At 35.3% G+C, this 5,509-nt stretch overlaps 1 pseudogene; it reads left to right on the top strand.

The window, feature by feature from the left end:
* The first annotated feature begins 1,140 nt into the window (after nt 1–1,140).
* LOC143672678 (uncharacterized) lies at nt 1,141–4,684 on the top strand (annotated as a pseudogene).
* Nucleotides 4,685–5,509: the final 825 nt, after the last annotated feature.

The raw sequence follows: 5,509 nt of genomic DNA, 5'->3' as shown, positions 1-5,509 counted from the left end.
TAAACTTGGAATATGTCATTGGTAACAGAGTCCAGCAGGAGTTAGAAACAGGGTAAGATAATGGGTAATTGGAGCTGAAGGGATACAGACTGTGCAACAGGACTAGATACAAAAACTCAAAAATGGACAGCACAATAATACCTAATTGTAAAGTAATCATGTTAAAACACTGAATGAAGCTGCATCTGAGCTATAGGGTTTTTTTTTGTCTGTCTGTTTGTTTGTTTGTCTTTTTTTGTATTATTATTTTTTTATTTTTTTCTCTATATTAACATTCTATATCTTTTTCTATTGGTTTGCTAGTTCTTCTAAATCGATGCAAATGTACTAAGAAATGATGATCATGCATCTATGTGATGATGTTAAGAATTACTGATTGCATATCTAGAATGGAATGATTTCTAAATGTTGGGTTAATTTCTTTTTTTCTTTAATTAATAAAAAAAAAAGAAGAATGGTTGTTAAACTGGATTAGGGATGACATGTCTCCACCCATTTGAGTGGGTCTTGATTAGTTTCTGAAGTCCTATAAAAGAGGAAACATTTTGGAGAAAGAGATTCAGAGAGAGCAGAGAATGCTGCAGCATCAAGAAACAGAGAGTCCACCAGCCAGTGACCTTTGGAGATCAAGAAGGAAAACACCTCCCGGGGAGCTTCATGAAACCCGAAGCCAGGAGAGAAAGCTAGCAGGTGATGCCCTATTCGCCATGTGCCCTTCCAGCCAAGAGAGAAGCCCTGACTGTGTTAGCCATGTGCCATCTCACTTGAGAGAGAAACCCTGAACTTCATCAGCCTTCTTGAACCAAGGTATCTTACCCTGGATGCCTTTGATTGGACATTTCTATAGACTTGTTTTAATTGGGACATTTTCTCAGCCTTAGAACTGTAAACTAGCAACTCATTAAATTCCCTTTGTTAAAAGCCATTCCGTTTCTGGTATATTGCATTCCAGCAGCTAGCAAACTATAACAGCACCTTACTATATTTGGGACCACCTGCATTCTGAGGGCGACATATCAGTGGTGTTGATGTTGATCAAAGATGTTGGTTTGAATTCTGAGGTGTTTAGGCTGCAGGAATGGAAAACTATTAGCTAGGCCAAAAGTCAGTATTGAAGCGAGTTGTCTTTTTCAAGGGAAGATGAATGTTGAAGCAGAACATGTAAGTATTTTGATAGGACTGAGGGGAATATTTGAAACATAATTATATTTAAAAGTGGCAGATTAAGAATACAACTTCCCTCAGGATGAGTCTATGGGTTTATTTGAAATTCATAAAGAAGATTTTTTTTATTAAGAAGAGAATTTTAGTTATGAATTTCCAATAGAAAATTTTTAGCTCAGCATACAGAAGTTATCAGTTTTTTCGAAAATTTCCAGATTATCTCACACCATATTATGCCATTTTGCTTTATGGTGAGGTTTTATCTATTCATAATGGGTACATGTCTGTCAGTGTACCTGAATGATAGGGGCCAGGTTAGAAGTGAGAACAATCAGACTGCAATCCCATAGTTTAAGCTATTTATACACAGAAAATACTCTCTTCCTCAGTGTGATTATTTCAACCAATCTACAGTGCATATTAGTAGTGATGTCCCTGTCTGAACACAAATGCCTATGTTGTTTTAGGAATCAGTGACCTTCAGTGATGTAGCCCTAGACTTCACCCAGGAAGAGTGGGCCTTGCTGGACACAAATCAGAAAAAGCTCTCAGAAATCTTGTGTTAGAGAGTATCAATCACCTGGTGTCTGTGGGTGAGTTTCTCAAACAAATTTCTATCTATCTATCTATCCATTTATCTACCTATGTGCCATCTATCTAATCTATCATCAGTTTATTCAAGTATCTAGACAACTATATGCCACTCTGATCTCTGCTCTGATACTTTCCTGTTTTGACTACTTGAAAAAAACTGACTCTTCATTTTTTATTTACATTTAATTTTCACACCAGGGACATGTAAAGGTCCTGAGTACAATTTCATGTCTTTCTTGCTGCTCAATTTCCAACATTAACAACAGTCCCAATAACTCAGTGAATATCTTTATGGGTAAAATTATGGGAATAAATATTCTTTAAAAAATCATTATCTGCTAGGGACTGTGGTGAGGTTTCAGCAAACAGAAGAAAACATTTTGCACACTTTCCACATAAAAAATAGATTGTTCTGGTAAGGCTTATGTTTATTGGATTATTTTATAAAATACTCAAACCATTATGGATTCATATCTTCTCCTCCTATGAGAAGACTGAGTAAACTGTAGTCTATGAATTCAGGCTCAGGAATCATCATGTTTTTATTTTCTTTGATAGAAGGTCTAGAGACATCCTTTGCTGTAAAAAGATTATCAATATGCCATGTAAATTATACTTACTTGTGCTTCTCTTCATATTTTACCTTATTGTCCCTCATACTCTTTCTTGGGCTTGATGTTCATGAGCTTTTTTGAGCATAAAACTCAAAACATATGTTTCTTTTAAAAAAATAGGGTATCAGCTCTGCAAATCAGAAGTGGTTTCCCAATTGGAACAAAGAGAGGAACTGTGGAGAGAAGGATTAAGATTTCTTCAAGGACAGGGTCCAGGTGAATTCTAGGACCTTGTGCTTCAATATGAGTATTGACTTTTCAATTAATGAGCTGGCCCTTGACATTATCAACTGAAGATTCCCTTAATTGAGTGGCATTCTTTGAAGTGTATGCTATGATTTTGGGAAAGTAATTCTCAATAGGGTAATTATTCCATGCACTTATGGAGCTCTAGCCAAGAACCCATCTGTGACCATATTTGGCTCAGAGAAAAGGGTATTTATATATTTACAGGAATTCAAATTTCACATAATGGCCCTTGTTCTGACACTTCACTTACATGCATTTCCCTCTCTTTACCACCCACCATACCAAAATTTTTATGCTGAAAGTATATTAGTTGTCAATTTCAGTAAATTTCTATTGCTATCTAGAGCACAACTTATTTTTTCCATTTTTCTCCATCTAAGTGACAATATTTGAAACATAATCACATAAGTATTGGGTTTTGTATTATTTCATTCTGCTTTACCACCCTATAATGGTCCTAATTTGTTTTGAAGGCAGTGAAAATGACCAGGAAATTGAAGAAATGATAACCATGGAAAGTATGTACAAGAAAGACACATCTACCATCCAGTCAAAGGTAAACTTCATGAGTCTGAGCACTGGTCTTCTAAATAGAATGCTGAGATTTAATAAATTAGGATTTCAACACAATCATATGACTGTAACTAAACTGGGGTTAAACATTGTACCATATAAAAATTCTGGATAGTTTCAATTGAGGGAAAAATTAACCTGAGCTGAAAACCATAACCTGAAGTCTTATAAAAGTAAAATTGCATAAATATGTCTCATACACATTCTTTGAAACATAATGAAATTTTCAAAATTAAGTAGATATCTCTGCAGTTGAGATGCTCCAAAATAGAAAATCTCTGCATACATTAAAATAACACACCAAGTTCATATAATAGAAGCGATCAATTTTAATTGCAGACTCACTGAATGATTAGATTAGGGAATTGAATTAATAAATATATGTGCAATTTTAATGTATCTCTTCTCATTTGTAACAGAATATTTATTACAGTGGAAAGGATCCTTTTGAAAGTAATGGTTTGGGGGAAGAGTTTATTCACTCCACATCTACTGACATGGGAAAAGATCCTTATGAAGACAAACAATTTCAGAAAGCTCTCAATGGTCAGTCATTCTTTAGTCAACATAAACAAATGCTTACTAGATTTATGACACATGACTGTAATCTATGTGGAAAACTTTTCAGAAATTGTTCTGTCCTTAAACAATATGAAGAAGTGAGCATTGGAGAGATGCCATATGGCTGCCATCCAGGTGACAAAGGCTTAACTGCTAATTCTACCTTCAGACAACATGAGAGAACTCAAAATGGGGTAAAATGATATATCTGCCAGTTATGTGGAAAGGATTTCATTTATAATAGTCAACTCAGAAAGCATGAGAGAATGCACACTGGAGAAAATCCATATATTTGCCATCTATGTGGGAAACCTTTCAGTCAATGTAGTACACTTAGGGAACATGAAATAATTCACACAGGAGAGAAACCATATGTCTGCCATCTATGTGGAAAAACCTTCAATCAATGTGCTAGCCTTAAGAAACATGAGAGAATGCATACTGGAGAAAAGCCATATATCTGCCATCTATGTGGGAAATCTTTCAGTCAATGTAGTACACTTAGTGTACATGAGAGAGTTCACACAGAAGAGAAACCATATGTCTGCCATCTATGTGGGAAATCCTTTAGTAAATGTTGTAACCTTAGGCAACATGAAAGAACTCATACTGGAGAGAAACCACATGTTTGCCATTTATGTGGAAAAACCTTCAACCATTGTGGTAGCCTTAAGAAACATGAGAGAATCCATACTGGAGAAAAACCATATATTTGCCATATATGTGGGAAATCTTTCAGTCAATGTAAAAGCCTTAGGGAACATGACAAAATTCACACTGGAGAAAAATCATATGACTGCCATCTATGTGGGAAATCATTTAGTCAATGCAGTAGTCTTAAAAGACATGAGAGAATTCATACTGAGAAGAAATCATAAGTCTACAATTTATGTGGGGAATCTTTCATCACATGTCATAAACTTAGGTAACATGAGAAACCATTTTCTGACATCTAGATGGAAAATCTACACATTATTCTGTCATTAGAGAACATCAGAAAACTCATTAAATAGGTTGTGCATAAGGAGAAGGCTTCAGTTACAATTCTCATTTTTAACCAAAATGAAAGAACTTAGAAAGGAGTGTATTTCTCTGTCAATGTAATCAATGTGTAAAGGCTTTAATTAAATCTGTTTGTAAACAATAGGATTGTACTATCCAGGGAGAACAGAATAGGTGTCTATAATTACCTGTAATAGATTTCAGCTGAGCTCCAGCTTTCGTGTGCACAAGCATACCCCATAGTAGCTGTCATGGTTATGTTCTGGTGTCAAATTTGCCAAGTGATGATGCCTTGTTGTCATGTCAGTCAGGTAATGGCCTGATCATTGCTGCAAAGATATTTGGTGGCTTGTTGATAAACCAGAAGTTTGCTGTATTTAATCATCAGTCAATTGATTACATCTGTGGCTGATAACATCTGTGATCAATATAAGTGTGCCTCCACCGACAAGATAATGTGATCACTTGAAGATTTTAAGGAAGAAGAGAGACTGATTCATTCTTTCTCCATTCAGAGAATCTCCTATTTGCAAATGTCTCCTGCTTGTTCTGTTTCTCTAGAGAATCCTGGCTACCACAGGTTGCTGCCAAGAGTGAGGTTTCCTTGAGAAACAATATTAAAAATGAGTTTTCACAAAAGTTTTCTACTCTGATTCAAGACAGAGGTACTTCAGATTCAGTTTTCAACAATTAAGATGACACTGATAGTCCATCATAGATAAGCAAACTATCACCATTAGATTTTTCAAATT

Source organism: Tamandua tetradactyla (assembly GCF_023851605.1).
Source record: "Tamandua tetradactyla isolate mTamTet1 chromosome 1 unlocalized genomic scaffold, mTamTet1.pri SUPER_1_unloc_1, whole genome shotgun sequence".
NCBI lineage: Eukaryota > Metazoa > Chordata > Mammalia > Pilosa > Myrmecophagidae > Tamandua > Tamandua tetradactyla.
The sequence above is the reverse complement of the archived record's forward strand: the minus strand, read 5'-3'. Positions and strand labels throughout refer to the sequence as shown.